This window comes from Amaranthus tricolor, chromosome 3 (assembly GCF_026212465.1).
Source record: "Amaranthus tricolor cultivar Red isolate AtriRed21 chromosome 3, ASM2621246v1, whole genome shotgun sequence".
Classification (NCBI taxonomy): domain Eukaryota; kingdom Viridiplantae; phylum Streptophyta; class Magnoliopsida; order Caryophyllales; family Amaranthaceae; genus Amaranthus; species Amaranthus tricolor.
The window spans coordinates 16,510,631-16,533,109 of NC_080049.1; the positions used below are offsets into that span (position 1 = coordinate 16,510,631).

The 22,479-nt window shown below is 31.0% G+C and overlaps 1 non-coding gene across 1 annotated transcript; it reads left to right on the forward strand.

The window, feature by feature from the left end:
- Nucleotides 1–6,517: 6,517 nt before the first annotated feature.
- On the forward strand, nt 6,518–6,646 carry LOC130809569 (U11 spliceosomal RNA). The gene has a single exon (XR_009040871.1). It is a non-coding gene; the product is annotated as a U11 spliceosomal RNA (small nuclear RNA).
- Nucleotides 6,647–22,479: the final 15,833 nt, after the last annotated feature.

Sequence of the window (22,479 nt, forward strand, 5' to 3'; positions counted from 1 at the left end):
AACTGAACAACATTTATAATTATCTGCATTCTTATTCTGATTAATATTACAATTAAGTAGCCCTAATTAAAAGGTGTTCAAAACCGGATACTGGATTCGAAAACCAGGTTTTCGAATAGGGAAAATTCATTATCCGGTTCTAGTCCGGACAAACTAGATATCTGGTTTAATCCAGATTGTATAGCGGATATCCGGCTTTCAAACTTTTTTTTGTCTTTTTTAAACAATTTTTCATATTTTTCCCATATAAACGTTTTCATTTCACTTTCTTTCTTTAAACAAGCTTAGTTTTTAAACTTTGAATACAAATCATTTTGGAAATATAATTGGATTTTCAAAAATGCGAAAAACTCTAGAAAACTGGATATCAGATTTTGCCAACATTCTGCTCCAGATTCGATTTTAAAACCATATACCTGATCTAAATTATCTGCTTTTCAAAAATTGGATATAATTTATCTGATTATTAAAACCGGTTACCGAATAATTCGAAAGAGATATTTGAACACCCTTACTGATCACTGTGTTTCACTGTTATGTAAAATTATAATTACAATTAGAAAGAGTCAATGAATGATTCATTTTATGATTAAATAAAAGAAGTGATGTCATGTATAGAGTTTTGAAGTAGCTATGTAGGCTTCTGTTAGTAACTGTGAGAAGCGGCACTCATTTTCTTCTTAGATTCTGCATATCTTGAGGCATCGTAACTAATGTAAATTTGTCTCCCATTTACAAACTAAAATAAGTATTCTTCAAAAGTCAACTAAAATATGTCATTTGATTAATTTTTCATGTCCGAGAATCAGTGAAAACTATAATTGATCATTAGTTCTTTGTTAGAATGATTGTCCACCACTTAACTAGTTCTCCAATTTTCGGATATGAGGAAAAAAATGATCAAGAATCAAGTTGCAAAACGGAAATGGGTGATATTGTCCATTTCCTAACCAATAGGTTTAAATTAGGGATGGCAATGGGTCAGACTCGGCTTGGATTATACATACTCCGACTTTGCTCCGATTTTAGTCGAACTTTTCTTTTTTCAGTCCACCTCCACTCGGAGTCGGATTATGCATACTCCAAGTTTGTCCCGACTCGGACTCTCGGACCTCCAACTGAGTCGGATTGTCATCAAACTTTATCGTTGTGATATTGTACTAATGATTTAAAGCATACGAAGTTAACAAAATATATTTTTCAAATACAAATTAACAAAAAAATATGTACTTTAAATTCAAGTTTAACATGAGAAATATTTCTAATACTACAATTTAACAAAATTTTCTCGCATTTTGATTTGACGTATTTTATTTCTCTTGATCTGATTTGTCATATTTTGATTGATTGATCTAAATAAAAATACCAAATAGTTTTTCAAAATCGAAAATTACAATTAGTATAAGAGAGAGTTTGAATTAGTCACGTCTAGAGTTTTAAAGTAAAAAAAATATTGGGTTAAATGTCAAATTCAAAGTCGGATTTCCTTCAGGGTCGGAGTCGGGTCGGAGTGTGGGATTTTTAATAAGGTCCAACTTCGGTCCGTCTCTAACTCGGATTGGGATCGTGAAGTCGGAGTTGGATTCGAATAACCTTTTCCTCGGACTCGAATCGGATTATTTTCTTCGGATAGAGTCGGACTAGGGTTGGGTTCGGACTGAATTGCCATTCCTAGTTTAAATAGTTTGTTTCTAATCAATTGGGACCTTGTTAACGGATATTTGACATTTTTAATATCTTGAGACTTTTTTTTAATATGTCTCCCTCCATTTCTTTTCAAATGTATTATTTGTTTTGGGTTACTTTTCATAAATTACTCTTAATTTGTATTTTATTCTTATTCTGTTCAATCAAACATAGTCAAAGGAGATTTTATTTATTTTTTCTCAACATAAAATTTATTAATATGTAGTTTTTATAATTTATTAATTATGCACAATTATCGCTATTAATTATTAAATTAATAGATTGCATTGACAAACATGCAAAGCAATTTAGACATTTGAAATAAAACAAAGCAAGTATAGCAGGAATGTTAATAAAAATTTATGGTAATTTTAGTGTGAAAATCTCTTAATAAGTTTTGTAATTATGTTTGTTTTACTTCAATCAACTCATTTTATTCACAAAATTAGTTCCAATACATTAATATTTGAGATTACATATTAGGTAGTAATTAAAAAATATGAAAAGAACTTTTTGTAATCATTTTTCATTACTATAGGAAAGACATTATACATCTAATGAAAATTTACACTATAATATATTCTCATTACCAAAGTTTGGTATCAATAATCAAACGGGCCATAAGGATAATGTTCATTAATTGTTTTTAAATAGGTCATTTACTTTTTGGCACTATTCACTTATTACTTTTAATTTGTTATTCTTAATCTATAAATAAAAACATAGTCAAGTGAGATCTTGTTTGATTGATCACAATGCAAAGATTATTAATAACTACTTTTTATAATGTTTCGTTATGTATAATTAGAGATATTAAGTATTAAATAAGTGTATTGGATTACGTGAAAAAGTAAATATGTCATTTCGATAAATAGGAGGGAGTAAAATATAGTATTAGCTTCTTACAAATAAACCAAATTGATATTATATTTGTGCGTATAATATTTTTATCATGAATATGTTATTCATATTTTATTCTAAGTTTATATATTGACGTAAAAAAATTAGACAAGGTTTTGACCCATATCATTGTGATTAATGACTTTAGAATATTAAAGAGATAGATAGATAGCCAAATAGCTAAAATTAAAACATGTTTGATAACTTATTCTTATGTTCTACTTAATTTGCTCTGTTTTTATTTTAGTTCGTCCTGATGAATTTATCTAATTTTTATTTTTTCAATATATTTTATAGTCTAAATTTTCTCCCCTATTTCTACGTATTCTACTATTTAAACCTATCTTATTAGTTTCGGTGTCAAAAATAAAATTGGCAGGACGGAGGAATATTAAAGAGAGACGAAGTCAGTAATATACTAGTATGCCTTGCCATTTGCCATTCAAGCCATATTTGGTTTTCCTAACAGGAACATGTTTAATTTAGTTGTCCTCCAGATGGCTAAACATGAAAGGTCAATTTTCCTTTGTCTTATCAACAATATCTTCTACAACTAATCTTCCTTTATAAAACATCAATTGGAGTCTTTGAAGTGGAAGGGAGCATGATTTGAATTGAGTATATGATCAGCTTTTCAATTTTTGCCAAGACGTTAATTTAGTCCATATTGAGTATATTTTATGTTTTATTAGAGACCAATAAATGTCACTGAACCGTTATTTGATAATGGTATCAGCTTGATGTCACTAAACCAATTGGGTCACATTATATCAATGTGTGAGACCATTTTATGTGTTTGGACCTATATAAGTCTAGATTCATGTGACTAATTTAGTAAGACTTGATATTAGTCATAATCCTCAATATAATATAATGGGCATATTAATTTGTTAATTTAATTGTGTAACTCCCTAAACATTTTATGTGCTATTAAGAGAATATTGATTCTCTTATAAACGAAAAATTAAGCGCTTTTGAAGGCTTTTTCTATGGTCTCTTTAGTAGTACATTAAGTTACCTTAGCATAGTAATAACACAACTTTATGGTTTGGGTATACTAATCGTATGCAATGTACAATGATGGAATACATACTATATAAGATAATAGATGCATACATTCACTTTGAGTGGAGTATTACCGTGAGGTTTCATATGAAAAAATATATATGTGATTTCTCTTCGCTTTTTTCAATATTAAGACTAAGAAAATTTACGTATATTGTCTTAACAAATTATAAGTGAGATAAATACAACAGTTGTATAAACATAAAATTAGTTTAAGAATTGTTCTTAAACATCGTACTAGTATACGATGTTTCACAAGACATTGTTAGTGGACTACACTAGAGGAACTTCATATGCGGTTCTTGTCTCGTGATTATATTTTGCTAATCGATTCAGGCTATAAAGGTATAATTTCTCATCCCGATATTTATTTATTTCATCTCATGTCAATAATTGGGTTATAGGAAGGTTTTAGTTTTCCGCACGTTTAAAGTTAACAGTACTAGAACCCTATATGCTTATTGTTAGGATTCTTTTATATAGAATTGTCAGATCCTAACACTCAGAGAATATATGTTGTTTGTGTTTGAAATCTTAAACAAATAAATGTAGGTGTAGAATATAAGTATTCAAAATACAGAGATTTAAGGTGTTTAGTTCTTTCAGATTTCTAGTATTCTCAGCAAAAAGTCTAACTATTTGGTTGTGTAATAGGAAAAGCACTTCAATTTTCGACTAACATAATTTCGGTCAGTAGAAAATACAGATGGATATTTCCGATTGTTAAATGATAATTGAAAATTTTTTAAGTCGACGTACCAATTTTGTTTAGTGATACATGATAGTTATTTTTCCCCCTTGTCTTTCTCAAGAAGTGGATCAAATTGTAAGATCTTGCTAAAATTATTTGCAATACCAAAATTAGATAAAGTTTGGCTTAAAAACATACAACCCAAAAACTAGAGGTGTTCATTCGGTTAATCGGGTCGGTTTCGGACGGGTGTTATTCGGTTTGGTTGCATTTCGAATCGGTTATTTTTCGGCTGTGTGTTACAACGGGTCACACGCGGGTCGAGTCGGTTAGTCACGGTTCGGTTGGAGATCGGTTATTCAAGCTATCGGGTTAGCATCAGTTCGGTGTCGGTTGAAGTTCGTGTCGAGTGTCAATCGGTCTCGGGTTGTCATCGATTACTAATTGATTCGGTTTTTTCGGGTACAGATCGGGTTCGAGCTTTATTTTTCGAGTAGTTATCGATTACGGACAACTATCAATCGGGTCAATATCGAAATAAGTTAATAGTCGGGTTTTTAATTGATGTATGCTCATTTTATGGCAGATCAATTTATTTCAATTAGTTTATATATATATATATATATATATATATATATATATATATATATATATATATATATATATATATATATATATATATATATATATATATATATATATATATATATATATATATATATATATATGAGACTTTTATTTAATAATGCATCATGTTGCTACTTTTGATAATTGGTTGAATATTAAAACTCAATAATCGAAACTCGATTTGTTTGAATGAATAAGAATAATCTAAACTATCTCGTAGGCTATTAGTTACGTACTTAGACTTATTAGCGTTATTGTCTTATTGAGTACTCTAAAGTATAAACTAATAGTCTCTCCAATTCAGAGTAATTATCTCGATTTCTTTTTAGGCTTGTAATTAACCTATTAGAAATTTAGAATATATTACTAGAGGAGAATTTATGCAAATTCCAAATGAGACATTTGTTTTTTAATTAGAGGGAGTATAAGCTATTAGAATATACATTACTCTATTACACTAATAATCGATTGTATTTCTAAGTTTGATAATTGAAACTTATTATATATAATAAAGTGAATTAGATTAATAGTAATCATAACCATTTTATATGATATTATGTATTTATACTTATTAGTGACCATGAATACTTTAAAATAATAAATCTATTACACTAATAATTGATCGTATATTCGTATGTAATTTAAAGCTTAATAATGTTTGGAACTATATCTATTGGAGTGAATAAAACTAATACAAACTATCTTATAGAGTTATACTTATAGAGTTATAGTTATAGATTTATAGACTATCATTGACATTTGACTGTTAACTCAATGTTATTACTTATTACTATTAGTTATTAGTTATTATTGATCTTGAATACTCTAAACTCTAAAGTAATTTATAGGCTATTATTAATAATCGATCGTAGATTCGTAATTCAAAGTTCACTTATCATAATTCGATCTATTATAGATTATAGTAAATGAAACTAGTGTAGTACTCCACCTTTTTTGATTATTCGTAATGCATCATGTTGCTACTTTTGATAATTGATTAAATATTAAAACTCGATAATCGAAACTCGATTTGTTTGAATGAATAATAAGAATAATCTAAACTATCTCATAGGCTATTAGAATATACATTACTCTATTACGCTAATAATCGATTGTATTTCTAAGTTTGATAATTGAAACTTAATTATTATATATAATAAAGTGAATTAGATTAATCAAGTAATCATAACCATTTTATATGATATTATGTATTTATACTTGTTAGTGACCTTGAATACTTTAAAATAATAAATCTATTACGCTAATAATTCATCGTATTTAATTTAAAACTTAATAATGTTCGGAACTAGACCTATTGTTAGTGACTTAGAAGAAGAGGTAATTAGTAATGACTAGCTATAAACAAGACCAAACAAGAGGTAATTTATGCTTGTCCCACATCGACTTAGAAGAAGAGGTAATTAGTAATGACTAGCTATAAACAAGACCAAACAAGTGGTAATTTATGCTTGTCCCACATCGACTTAGAAGAAGAGGTAATTAGTAATGACTAGCTATAAACAAGACCAAACAGCCTTGGGGCATATTTAAAAGGGTCGGTTGGCTAATTATGCCATGCTTACCCTTTGATTTGGTGAGTGCTGTATGGAAATCAAGACATATGGCCGACATAATTTGTGCAAACTAGAAGGGTTGGCTCGCTTGGCCGACCCTCAATCTCAGTTAAACACTAGGTTGCACTAAAATGGCAAACACGGGGACACGTAAATGGTGGTAATATAATAAATATTTCAAATTAAAGATAATTTTACAATCTTTCATTTGATATTTGTAAATAAACACTTTAAAAATATAAAACTCACATAACATTCAATCAAGTACCAAATAAACAACATGAGTATTTAAAAATAGTCATACAAACCAAATCAAAGAAAACCAAATAAATAGGTAAATATAAGTTTGATCATCACATATCATCCATATGACATCCATCATCATCCTCCGCTACAAAAGTAGTTTTCCAAATATCCTAAGTTAGACTAAATATTTCCAATATTTTAAAACATTTATTTTTTTACTTATAATATCCACTTTTGTTATTTAATATCTTATACATCATTTAAGATGTTTAAATTAAAATATTCAAATTTTGTATTTGGACTTTTTATATCGTCTATCTCATATTTCATACAAAAATTACTAAATTATCTATCAGCACTTTCTAGTTCCTATTATAATGGGCATGTATAATATAAGTCCATTATCCTACAGATTATTGTGGAATGCTTTTATAATTTCAAATACTTATACATTTAATTAAATAACTAGAAGAAGTTTGTTTTTTAAAACCTTTTCCAGATATAGAAGGATACTAGATAATAAGATTTTACTCACTATACCTTCAAATCAATCTATACAACACTTCTAATTGGCCCATATAAATAACACACTAGTGGGATTGCGTTCTTTCACCTAGACGATGTGGGACAATGAGAAAAACAAAATTCATCTTGAATTAGTTGGCCATACATAAAAGGAACGAGCATGCATCAGAACTCAATGACCCAATAAAGCTACATAGACGTATAAGTGATGTAAATTTTTGGGGTTAAAAACTTAATATTTATATATTTAAATTTGGTCGATGTATAAGTGATGAATGTAAATTTTTGGCTTAAAGCTTGAAGAATTGGTGGAATCTTATTGGTTTATAGTTGATTTGCTAAAATATTTATATATAAACTTGTTTACAATCTTTCAATATTAGAAATTAGTTTTCAAATATTCAAAAAATCATAATTAGAAAACTGAAATTGGATTCGGATGTATAACAGTTCGATTAAGAATCGGTTCGGGTTGGTATCAGTTCGGGTTAAAAACAGTTCGATTAATAATCGATTCGGATTTGTATCAGTTCGGGTTAAAAACAGTTCGATCTTAATCAGTTTTAGTCAGGTTGCATTCGGTTACGTGCATAATTCGGGTCGAATTTGAATCGGGTCGATCATTGTTCAGTTCGGGTAACATCGGTTAAGGTTTATATGTCAGTTATAAAATTCGGTTGCAGTTCGAGTTCGATTTTGGCCTTTTCGGTTATTAAACGGTTCGAGTGAAGTATCGGTTCGGGTAATTGCGGTTCGGTAAACCTAAAAAACTTACATTTTTCGGGTCGGATAATTTTCGGTTCCGAATCGGATTTTCGGGTCGGGTTTGTTTTGAACAGCTCTACCAAAAACATAGTTTAAGAACAATAGTAATGAATATTTATGGGCAGGAGCAAGATCAATAGCGTTTTTGGGTAGCCCACTATCATTCGCATGATTAGACCATTCATTACACCCATTGCAATAATTACCATTTTTTGTTTCAAACATAAAACTAGTTAGGAAAAGATTCCTTTTCAGAAAAGTAGTTTTGGGGGGAAAAAAAAGGTTTCCAAAAAAAGATGAAAAATATCCAAAAATATCTAATAAAAGAGGTTGAAATAAAAGTAGAAATATGTTTTAAGAGATTTTTTAATTTTGAAATTAAAATAAAGAAAGACATAAAATAAAATTTTTTGATAATAATTTCTAGGAGATAAATTTAAAATTAAGAAAATAAGTATAAGTGAAAGATAAAATCATTGAAATATCTTAGAGAGATAAGCAAGCATTTTAACATGTTACCTTAAATATAACTAAACAAGTAATCTTGTGAGAGATCGTCTCTCGGTTAGTCGACCTCAAAAATAAGTCTATACTCTCACAATATATATTAGACACGCTATTTATATTATGTATAAGGCGCGTGCGCGTCTCTCGGTGGTACCGTCTCAAACAACAATTTGTGATAGTTAAATGAGTGACATAGTGATGTAAAATCTATCATGAACAATTTTAGATTTTATATGGAAAAACTTTCAAGTACTTTCACTCAATGGAAAATACTAGAAAAACTACGATTGAACTCATTTACATGAGTAACATTCAAAGTCAAAGTCCATATGATTAAGGTCTTGGTCAACTTAAAGTCTTGTTATTCAAGCTCCTCTACAAAATACTTGCATGATCCATTTGGATTGCATCGTTACGCTGTTACTTGAATTTTAGCACGGATGTTGGCATAATAATTTATCCTTGATGATACAAAAAGGGTCACGGTTTTACTTGAGGGATGCCACATGTTTTAATGCTTTGTTCAATCGCATAAAATTACCTAAGTTAGCACATGCATGATAAGAGTTATATAAGGTAATTGGATTATTGAGTTTCTAATTAAATGGGTGATTTATTGGTGAATAATTCTAATTTATTTCGGCTAAATAAGGATGGTTTTATTGAAGGAATTATTACTGATTTGACTATTTTGTCAAAGGGTTAAAAGACTAAATAAGGCAACTATGGTTTTTGTCTTCATTTACGTGTTTATTCCTCTCATCTTTCATTTCAATGGCTATAGAAATATTGTTGATTTATTTGGTTGTGATAATCATTAAGAAGAGCATCCAAATGGAAACATTTCGTTCTTTTACGAGATTAATTGCTCACGGTTTTATGAGGGTTTATTGTTGAATTCCACTTCAATTTCCATCATTCATTGGGCGATTTATATTATTCAAATAGCTGGTTCAAGAGCAATTATATTTCATCAAAGGTGTTGTATGATTAAGAGCATCTAACGTGAATATTCAATTCGTACTATTGTTCTTTCATATGGTTGCTCGAAAGGGCATTAAAGGCTTAGTAACTGAGTGTTCCTTATCATAAACAATTGTTCATTTATTGGTTTTATATATCTTTGAATATCTCAAATTCATAACAGAAAACACATGGAATTGTTTTCAATCCCTTGAAAACTAACCCAAACAAAAATATGTTGTTTTTTAGTAACTCCATTAAATAGCCATACATATACCACTTTCTTACCACCTTTCGTTCTAAACCAAACACATATCTTTTCTTTCTAAGTATTCCATTTTGGTTCCCTTGTATTTCTTAAACTGGTTCCCTTAGTTTACATCAGGTAGGGGTAACAAATCCCAAATATTTACATTTTGTGGGTTGAAGGAAATAAAACCCAAACACTTACATGTTGTGGGTAAGGGGGCGAGAAAAGGTTCTTTGAATGTTTAATCACTTGGAGATTACCTACAATACCTTTGTCCTCGCCAAAAACACATCATAAAAAAACATAAAAGTAAATTTCTACCGCAATTCATTTTTCTGGGATGATGAGTTTCCACTTTTTCTCTTTCATTCGAAATCCTTTTTGGGTGATTCTTTTTTCAAGTTAGGTAAATTTTTGTCTAAATTCTGTTGGTTCAAGTTTTCTAGTTGTTGGAGTTCATTTGATACCAATACGAGGCTGATCTTGTGAAGGTGTCAAAAATAAAACTATTTTGCACAGTCCCACGAAAACAAAAACTACAAATTATCTAGAAATTATTTTGAACAAGTTTCAGTTGGAGGTTGTTCTTGACATCTTAATGTACCGTTGTATTCTTTTCTTTAAAGTTGGAGGTGTTTTGATTTGTTTGCGAGCATCAAACTTCTCACACTATTTCTGGCAGTTTTATAAAGTTCTGATCTTGGTATTCTAGTTGTTCTTGTTTCAATTCTTAATGATTATATGACATATTGAAGTCCTTAACTGATAATTATGGATAAATCATCTTTATTATGGAGAAAGGAGAGTTTACTAAGATAAATTTGCTTAATGGAATAATTGATTAAATATTCTGATGAGCAAGGGTATGATGAACTTTCCTTATCTTGGTTTAAATTCCGAGAGACACTTGTTGCTCAAGTTAAAAGTGTGGATAAATTATTGAGAAAACCAAGAAAGAAGAAGAGACAACAACCAATTCAAAAATCTTAGAAGAACCACTAAAAGTTGAAGTTGATGATATCAATTGATCTCGAAATTGAGGTTAGTCTTGTTGGGGATATCAATATTGATAATGTTGAATTCAGTTTATTTCAAATAAGGGACAAAATCCTTGTGATGAGTCTCTTGATTTGGATACTTGTGTGGAGAAAGAAGATCATGGAGAAGACTCTTCAATGTAATCTTTTCATCTTGAAGAAGAGGTGCAAGTGGACTATACTTTGCTCCAATTTTCAATGATGAAGAAGGAAATGATACAAATTGTTTTTTGCCTTTTGATGAAACATTACCTCCTATATTTGATGAAAAATCCTATTTTTCTTCTGATGATTCATGTTGTGACACCATTTCTATATCATCCATTGAGGTATCTCATTATCCTTTTGTTGATGTTTACGTGATGATACAAGAATGGTTACATACAAATCTGATAATGATGATTCTTTTCATGTAATAGCTCATTGTCAAATGAAATAATCTTGAAGCTTGGTGACAGTGCACTAATGAGGAAACTTGATTATGATTCTTTTCATGACATTTGGTTGCTTGGTTCAATAACATCACAATATGATTATGTTGAACATTGGGATGGTCCAAGTGAAGCTAAGAAGAGGTAGATTTATCTTTCAAATTTTGCGTGGAATATCCCGGTATTAATGGAGACTCTTATGGGTCTAAATCTCATTTTAGTGATCATGAGACAAGCAATGTCATTATCTTGATTTTATATGGAGTTTCTTTGTTTTCAAAGTTCTTTGAAGATCATATTATTGTTGGTTTGGTTCGTATCCCGAACGAATCAAATCGGGTGTTCACATGCTCAATGGTCTAAGTTCGGAGATCTTGAAAATACTGATTTTATATCACAAAATCTTAGAGCGGTTGAATTTTTATTTAAAGGTGTTGGAGATGGTGATAAAGGTTCTTACTCTATGGTTCAAAGCCGTTGAGTTTGTAATCAAGGTATTTTACACCGAAGCATGTAAGTATCAATTCATGGTATGTGTTACTCTTCATTTGATCCTTTTGAATTAGAGGAGAAATTCTTTTCAAGAGGGAGAGTATGTTGTAAAATCAATTATGACCACTTTTTCATTTTATATGAAAAACTTTTAAAGTACTTTGGCTCGACGGAAAATACAAGAATCGATTCGATTGAACTCATTTGAATGAGTATCACTCAAAGTCAAAGTCCATATGGTCAAGGTCTTAGTTAACCTAAAGTCTTTTTATTCAAGTTCCTCTACAAAATACTTGCATGGTTCAATCGAATTGCATAGGTAAGTTGTTACTTAAATTTTTGCACGGATGTTGGGTTAATAATTTATCCTTGATGATACAAAAAAGGTTACGGTTTTACGTAAAAGGATGCCACACCTTTTAAGGCTTTATTCAACCACATAAAATTACCTAAGTTAGCACACGCATGATGGGAGTTATATGAGGTAATTAGATAATTGAGCTTCTAATGAATTGGGTGATTTATAGGTGAACAATTCTGATTTATTTCGGCTAAATAAGGAAGGTTCTATTGAGGGAGTTATTGCAGATTTGACTATTCATCCAAAGGGTTGAAAGTCTAAATAAGGCAACTATGGTTTTTATCCTAATTTACACGTTTATTCCTCGCATCTTTCATTTCAATCGCTGTAGTAATATTATTCATTAATTTAGTTGTGATAACCATTAAGAATTGCATCCATTAATTTAGTTGTGATAACCATTAAGAATTTAGTTTATTGTTGATTTTCTCTTCGATTTCCATAATTCATTGGGTCATTTATATTATTCAATATTGCTAGTTCAAGAGTAATTATGTTTCATTAAAGTTATTCTATGATTAAGAGGATCAAAGGTGAATATTCAATTTGTTCTATTGTTCTTTCATATGGCTGTTGAAAAGGGCATTCAAGGCTTCGAAACTGATTCAAAGAAGAATCCAAAGGCCACGTATTTTTGGACCACATTTTCTATCATCAATAAGGGATAAATCAAGCCATTTTATTGTAGGAATTTAAGGTCTTTTATTTCTGATTTTTATTAGCAATAAGAAGAGCCATTTATGGCTTTGTAAGAGTCGTTTAGTTTAACATCCTAAGTGCTTAGGATTCTAGCAATTTTACATAAGATTCTAGCAGTTTTCTATCAGCAATTTTACAAGTAAATGATAGTTTAAAATCTAATTTTTCTTTTGCTTTTTAAGCCTATATAAAGGTGTAGTAGATGAATGAAAAAGATATAGTACAACATGAACAAAAAACAAAAATTCCAATAAAAGTTGTTAAACTTTTCTTATTCATACAACCATAAAAAATGCTACCGCTCGTATTTCATGAAAATTTGATGCTACGATGTAGAACTTCCCTATTTTTAATAATATGAAGTTGAATCAAGTTCCCACTAGTCCATTTAGATTGTGGAAAGAGTTTTTAGGTAGCTATATGAGCATTACCTAGATGATTTTAATAATTTTTATAGGGATTTGAAAGGGTATATTAAAGATGTTGATGGTAGGATGTTTTGTTGAAATGTTTCTTAGAAAAAAAGAAACTTACCCTAGCTTTTACTTTAACTTTGATGATTTCGAATTGCTATGTTTGCGTAGGCGGATCCAAGGGGGTGCATGTGCCTGCACGTGAGGCCACTAGCCCTTAAAATTACACATAGTTCACAAAAAATATGCCTCCTCTAGGAATCGAAAGCCGTTCGTGATATTTACTTGATTTTACATAATAAATAAGTTCATGGCTTTCCAGCTCAATTTTGTTGGATATAGGACCCTTTAACACAGGTTATTTGTTGTCCACTAAATAATTACTTTTTTTGAAGTTACTAAATTATTAATTATTTTGGGTGGATTTTATGTGGGTTATTATAGTTTTTTTGTCTTATTTTATATGTTTTCTTAGTTTATTATTTTTTAAGAAATGAAAATTTTCTATAAATCCACCCAAATAATTCCAGTATAAAACTGATCAACAACTCAAACCCTACAACTGTATCAGTGTGATAATGAGACACACCTTTTAGAAAGGATTTTCCCATCTCACTCTTCATGTGCAAGGGTTAGAGAAGAGATTTATTGTTTACCAAATAATTATAATTTCATGCGCTTTTTTTTCTTATTTTAATTAATTTAAATTTTTTTTCTATGAGTGTGCTTTAAGGATTATTATTGTTCTAATTGGAGTTGATTTTATAATTTAAACAACATAGTGTACATTTTATGTGAGGCAAGATACTATATTGTTGAATCATGTAATGATAGACGGGATTAAACCTTTGGACATATAAAATTGCATAATGAGTGTTTTACCATTAAGATAAAAGGTACTACTTTCGTTCTTTTTTGTTCTTCTCATTTACTTTTTGCACAATTTGAAAAGAAAATTTTGAGTCTTAATCTCTTAATAGGCATAATAAAAAATTATAAAAAATATTAGACCTCCAACGATTATTCTTCCACGCCAACGTCCCACCACCGCAACCATCACTAGTCACCTCTACGAATATGATGTTGCCATCACTATAATACCAGCAACGACCACTAACGTTCTTGTGCCATTTACGTATAGCTAGCACTAATAAATATAATTTAGAATTTGTGCCATTTACGGGATTAGATAACGATAAGCGTTGTGTTACATTTGCCATTGGTTTAATCAGCAAGGAAGATGTTGTGTCGTATAAGTGGCTTTTTCAAACTTTTTTGACTGATTTGGGGAAAACAATCGTATTCTATGATTACTGATCAAGATCCTGCTGTTAAGAATGTTTTGCCCACTGTTTTGCCAAAGTATACTCATAAATTTTTTGTCTAGCACATAACGAAAAAGTTGAATGATAAAGATTCTGTGGAATTGCATAGTGATGAAAACTTTCTTAAACATATTTAATCTTTAGTGTATAATATGGACAATGAGTTGCATGAATTTGATTTTGAGTGTACTATAAGTTGGATGAAAATGTTTGGCAGTGTAGTATGTATAATATCAGAGAAATGTGAGTTCTGCTTAGTTTCGATCTATATATATGGGTGGTTTATTTAAGACTACATCAAGGTTAGAAAGTGGGAATTAGTTTTTTTTGTTTGTAAATAAATTTCTCACTTTAGTCGAGGTTCAAATGCGATTGTAGAGTGTAATGGACGCGCAACATCATAAGTTGAAAATACTTTAAAGTAAGGATTAGTCCTCTACTCCACCACTTAAGACCCATTACTATTTGGAAAACAAGTTGCTTCTACATACACTCTTGCCATTTTTTTATGATTTTCAGGCTGAAATTTGTGCTGCTTGTTTTTAATGTGGGTTGAATGAACATCGTGTTGATAATGGTAAAGATATTTTTCCAGTCATTTATTTGGGTAACAAAAGGGTTTTTAATTTCGGCTTTGATCTAATAATACTTGAGGTTTATAAGATGTTTAGACGTGTTGGAATTTTATGTAGGCATTCTATTTCGGTTTTAAATGCTAAGGGCATTACTAAATAGTCTAAGCAGCACGTTTTGAGTATGTGGATTAATCTTGCTTTAAAAAGTCCTAAATATATGACGTTAATGGAGTATTGTTAATTGATTCTAATACTGAAAAAACGATGTTAAGGGGTGTTTGGAACGAAGTTTATCAATGTGTAGGTCTGGCAGAGGTAGTATAGACGATCTTTAAGATTTATTAGGGAAATTAAAATCTATTCAAGTGAAAAATTTATTAGAAAAGAGAAATAGTTTAGTAGTGCAAACAAAAGAGCAAGATTTTGAGGATTTTGTTGGTTGTAAAGCATCGACAGTTATTAGCATCCAAAATCCCAAAGTATATTCAAATAAGAACAACAAAAAGGAAAATTCTACTGTTGATAAAAATGCTCATATGTCTATCATTCCTAAGCGTTGTAAAACATGTGAAAAGATCACCAATCATAATAGTCGTACATGCCCAGATAAGAACAAAAAGTAACTGCTTCATGTATTTTTGTACTTGTTTCTCATGAAATAGTTTTGTTATTTTTTATTTGTATTATTAAACTCATTTTTTGTACAATGATACAAGGGATAAAAGGACTACAAGATCAAGAAAATGATGACTTTTAAGGAATCAGATTGTACGTATGGCAATGAATTTAAATATCAACAATTGATTTTAGTCTTTTGAAATTGTTTATATAGTATTGCGTAACAATATCCATATTCCTTTTCATCTTGGTTAATTCCTCAACAATTTCCTAGTAAAAAAAGTGCATAAGTGTTAGACATAAACATCAAATTCTAAATCAGTAACATGAAACTATTAGAAGTAACATTAAACTGTAAGACATAAACGTTTAAGTCTAATTCAGTAATATGAAAATGTTAGAAAGTAAAATTAAATTGCCAGATAGAAACAATAAACTTTAAATCAGTATCATGAAACTGTTAGAAAGTAACATTAAATTGTAAAACAGAAACATTAAACTCTATAATCAGTAACATGAAACTCTCAGAAAGAAACATTCAAGTCTTAAAACGTAACATGGAAGTACTAAAAGAGATTAGACACTAACATTTAATTCATATAAAGAAAAAGTTAAATAAACTTACATCTTTTGATTTATTCTGAATGTTCTCGTCACTAAGTGTCTTGTAACCTCGAGGCAAAGGAAATGACAAATAATCTTGTTGCACAACATTTATTTTAGATTCAATGATCTTCTTGTTCATCTTCTTTAAAAAGATTGGAAATCTTGTTGAATCAAACTCCCCAACGTCCATCGATCTCGCCTTAAGTTCAAATTGGTTCTTTTTTTCAATAGATCATATGTCCAGTGTTGTACGAAAGACAATTCTTTTGAGGGCCTAACTGCTCTTATACGAAATCTATGATAAAAAGCTAATTCTAAAATAGAAACACAAACAAGAATGTATTTCTATTCCTTCTTTTGCGCCCTTAGCATCAACATCATTAAGAGGCTTAACTAAAATCCTTTCCACTTGCTAATAAGGGTTGGGGCCAAAATAGATAATCATGACATGCATAATAAAGAACCTTTTAAAATCAGGTCCTCTGTCCTTCAAATCACTCACTATCTTATCAAAAAATTCCTGTGATGATATTTTCCTAGAACCAAGCCCATCTAAATTCTCTCTCCATTGCTTAACTAAATAACTGTTGGGATTGTTCTTGCGTTGCCTACTAGTTTCAACAATAGGGTTTGATTCATCAATTGGCAGGGCAAAACTGTCACATATATCAAATGTTGTTATTGTAAACTTTGCGGTTTCATTCATAATAAAAACGCTTATTTTAGCGCTTAATTGTTTAATGCACCAAGGGATAATACGATGAGAACTTTTCAACAAATTAACATGTAGTAAACCTTCAAACCTGATTTCCTTCGGATCTTCTTTTTGTTTTGATGAAATCATATCTGCTAACAACATTAGTTCCGTCGCATTTCACTAGTAGAAAAAACCTCATTTGTTGCGGTTTTTTTGGCTATAATATGCTGCGGTTTTGGCCCCAAGCATTAGTGATAGCAGCAGATGGCCTATTTTAAATGTTGCGATCTTAAACCACAGCAGAAAAGTGAATCATATGCTGCGGGCCTCCCTAAAACCATAGCATATAGTGTAAGACTATATGCTGCGGGCCTCCCCAAAACCGCAGCATATAGTCTTAAACTATATGCTGCGATTTTGGGGAGGCCCAAAGCATATATATTTTATTTTTATTTTGTTTGCTTTTTTCGTTTAATACTAATAAATAATCCAATAATGTACAATGTGATAAATAGTGATTAATCCAATAATCCAATAATAATCACCAATTATCACAAATAATCACCAATAATCTCTTTGTAAACTCTCAATCGTATATATAATAATATGTACATATACAAATTAAAGTCCTAAATCTATATGAATTATATTATTTACCAAGAACAAAAATTAGCAAGATACGCAGCAATCTTGTCTTTCAATTCGCGTATTTCCCCATCTTTCAAAGGGCGTGTTTCCCTTAGATTGTCGTATAAAACCTATAATATAATATAAAATTAAAAGATTCATAAACATTAGATTTTATCAATAATTGTATATATATATATATATATATATATATATATATATATATATATATATATATATATATATATATATATATATATATATATATATGTATGCATGTATGTATATGTATATGTATATGTATATGTATATAAATATATACATAATATATATATATATATATATATATATATATATATATATATATATATATATATATATATATATATATATATATATATATATATATATATATATATATATATATATATACATATATATATATATATATATATATACATATATATATATATATTTATGTATATATATATGTATATATATATATATATATATGTATATATATATATATATATATGTATATATATATATATATATATATATATATATATATATATATGTATATATATATATATATATATGTATATATATATATATATATGTATATATATATATATATATATATATATACACACACACACACACATACATATACATATATATACAAGAACGTACTCTGAAGTGATTCTAGGCAAGCAGTAGATGATCTCGGATGAGGACAGGGTAAGCAAGGTCATACCCATATGCTTTACCTTTAATTCTGAAGAAAATGGGGGAGGTAATTCAGATGTAAATCAAGCCATCATTGCGGAGAATTCAGAGGTAGTTAACCTTGCTCAAGTTGCAATTGAAGTGTCTGCTACAACGAATTCTGTCTAGGGTATGTATTCACTCTCCCCTACCAAAGCTCTGTAACACCCTTGAATTTCCAACCCCTTAAACGAAACCAGAATTGTGAAGGAAGGGAGGAAATTCGGGTGTTACATAAAAAAAATATTGAAATAAACGCTAATAATTAATTAAAAAGACGATTAAGTGGAAATTTCGGCAGCATCTCTGCTGAAAACTGAGGATGTGACAAGAATATATAATTGAATAACATCAATATAATAATCTAAGGCCTTTAATGCCTTCAAGAATATGTCACGACGCAAAGAATCATCGTCGGCTTCTCAAATCACCAACTCTAATGAGGTTCGTGGTTCCAGTGTTAACGCATCGATTTGACGGATACTAAGAAGTAATCTCAATACTATACATTCAAAACTACGCAGCGGAACTATAGATCATACAAGGAGTCACATGGCTCCATACAAAAGAAATTATACAACCCCAAAGGAAGACTTTACAAGTAATTTAGAAGCTACAAGCATTGGACAATTTGTACACAATTGTTACGACCGTACTCCACTCTTACCCCCAATGAAAGCAAAAGAAGCTCCTATACCTTTCATGTCAAGCTATGATCCTCCTGCTGCTCAACATAATGACCATAGTCAGATGTGTCATAGCAGGAACATCATAGAGAGTCATGAGCAAACAACAACAATAAACACATACACGTCAGTAATTAATGAACTTATAACAATGAGAGTTTTTGAACAAAACTATAGATAACGATATAGTATGAAAATAGCGAGTCTACTCGTCTGTCTAAACACCTCTATTTATTCAAAATATTCTCTTTCAAACTACTAATCTCTCAAAGTATATTCAAGGGTAGTGGATCTTTTCTCTATTCATGGCATAGTGATACGGCCATGGGCGTTATCGGCCTCCCGGCGCCCATGGCAAAGTATGAGCTCATGCCCCCTCCAGCTGACCCTCTCGGGTCCTACCTTCGGGAAAAACTAACACACTGGGGTACTCAACCAGTGAAGAGGCCACCATATTGGGGTTTGCAAGGCCCGCATGGTAACACCTCGGTCAAGGGGCGTTATCGGCCTCCCGGCGCCCAATGACCCAAGCATGCTCATACCCCCCTTACGGTGGTCCCGTTGAACCTCACCTAGGGGACTATTAAATCAACCGGACATAATCCAGTTGAGTCACGCAAACTAATCATACATCAAGGCTCAATAAGTAGGAAATCACTTCGATACCACACACAACCATGGTGCGTTCTCTACTATTTAGAAATCTGTTCTCATAGTCTCCAAATGTTTTCATTCTACTTGCCTATATCACTATTATGACTATACGCTAGCATAGTTCACTTTTTGGCGTTCTATAATTCTAATGCAATGCATATAATCATGAAATATGGTTAATACTTTGAAAGAATGAATATGATAATTAATTACTGCATGTACGTACCTGCGAGCGTCACTGCACGACCACAAGTTACAAAAATCACCTAACTAAGTTCTACCTTCCTCTTATGAACTGGGAACCTATACAAGTTAGGAATAGAACTAATAAGCCTACTTGTCTCCGCTTAAGAGCATCTAGCATCTACAACAAGCTTATCATCCACCCATTCAAAGCAACTTCCACTTATTATAACGCATACTAAATCAATTCACATTACTCGATCTATATTTGTTCATAAGTTGTAACATTAACTCAACAATCGAATAAGCTTTTACATCCACTAAACCAAGGATCAAATAAGCTTTCACAACAACAAAGTGTGCGTTAAGACCATTTCTTTAAACCTATGGGACTCGAGTAACAAAACCCTATCACCACATCATGTCGTCAACAAATAACACTTCTACAACAACACTAATATCAATAACTTGAATAATGTTGATGTTAGAGATAACCTCAAGTTGTCGTACAACTCACTACAACATAAAAAATTACTCACAATGGCAAAGAACACGAAAAGAAACATTTCCACTAATAATTAGCAACAATAATAACAATAGTTTCTTTCGGCTTCCACAACGATACAATTTAACTCTAATAGCCACGATCGTAACATAATTAACTAGGAATTATACTCAATAACATAAACAATAACCACCATCATTTATTTATTTATTTATCTATTATTATTATTAATATTATTTAAAACAATACAAGTGACAATTAACACCCACTTTTGGGACTAATAACTTCAACCATCTATTCTACATTTATCACCATTCACAATATAATCACATATTCAAATCTCATACCAATTTATTAAAGTCATAAAACATCCCTTAACACAAAAGTAGTACAACTTTCATTTACATTCATACTTTAAACCTTAATTCATAAATATATATTCAATTCATAAATCCAACTCTTACTCATAGCAAGATTCAATAATAAAAGAAAGAAATAATAGAAAATCATCATAAGACTCATAAACTTGATAAAAATCCCAATTAAAACAAGAAGGAAAGAATCAATTAGAGGTAGGTGAGATGTCTTACAAAGGGGAATTAGAAAAGGAGTGAAGACTAGATTGTGTTTGAATGTAAAAACGACGCTCTGAATGCTGTGTCTGAGGATAGTTCTCTGTGGAATGTCTTTGATGATGTGAGATTGTGGTCCGAAGATGAAATGTTTGACAATAGATTAGTATGGATTGAATGCTACGGTATTCACCCTAAATGCTGGACTATAGAAAACGTAAGGAAAATTGGTGAGAAATGGGGCCCTGTTTTGAGTATTGACAATAGAGTAGAAAACTATGTAGCCTCACCTACGCTCGTATGCTTGTGAGAACCAAAGCCCAAAACAAAATCGATGCCCGGGTTAGACTCCTCTTTGAACATGGGAGCTGTGACGTATGGGTTAAAGAGAGGAACTACTATGATGGTAAACTCAACAGAATGTTTGGGTCTAAGGCAGGAATGGCCTATTTTGTTGATGAAGACAAATCGTCTGGTGCCTGGGCAAATAGAGGGATTTCTGAAATTGAGGAAGTAAAGGAATACAGGAATAATGTGGCCTGCACAGCTAGTATCGACCCCATACTGACAAAACTGATGAACAGAAGTGAAAGGCATTATGAGCATGTTTGGTACGATCCCATTGTAGTGAATAAAACAGCGGGGTGGCTTATGATTATGCCGGAGAGTAGCCTTAGGTTAAACCACCAGTCATGTGATGAGCCAGTACAGACCAGTGATGGTAGTAGCTGGCCAAAAAATACACGTGGTAGACCAAAAAAGACAATCAAGCAGCAACGTAGTACACATGAACCTGATCAGTCAACGTCAAAGAGCTCTATGGAAGCTTAGAACACTTGGAATACCGCAAAATTGGGAATCTCATCAAATGATGAAGGAGCTGTTTTATCCGGCCTCAGAAAGTCGAAAAGACTCCTGATCATGGATGGTAAACTCATATGAGTCGCTCACACGACTAGTGCCCTTGGGGATTGTTTTTTTAGGTTCTAATATGAATTGTCTCTTTTGGAATATACCGGCTTGGAAAAGGTTAAAAGAGCACGACTAGAGGCCTATGCTGTGAGACTTGACTGAGGAGATTCCCGAACATGAATATGGTGGGTCTACAAAGAAGTTTCTCTGATCACAATCCCTTACTCCTGACGTTGGATGCTGACAACAACTGGGGTCCTAAACCATTTCGATGCTATGATGCTTGGTTCCTGAATCCAAAATTTAAAGGTTTTCTCATCAACGAATGGCGAAATATCCCCAATGAATCTCTGCACAATAAGTTGAAGATCCTTAAGGTCCCCCTCAAAACCTGGAGAACGGAAAACTTTGATCTCATGGATAATAAAATAGCTGACCTAGAATCAGTTATACATGGTCTCGAAAGGTTAAGCGATGACAGAGTCCTCAATGACATGGAGAGGGCCAGACTGAAGGCTG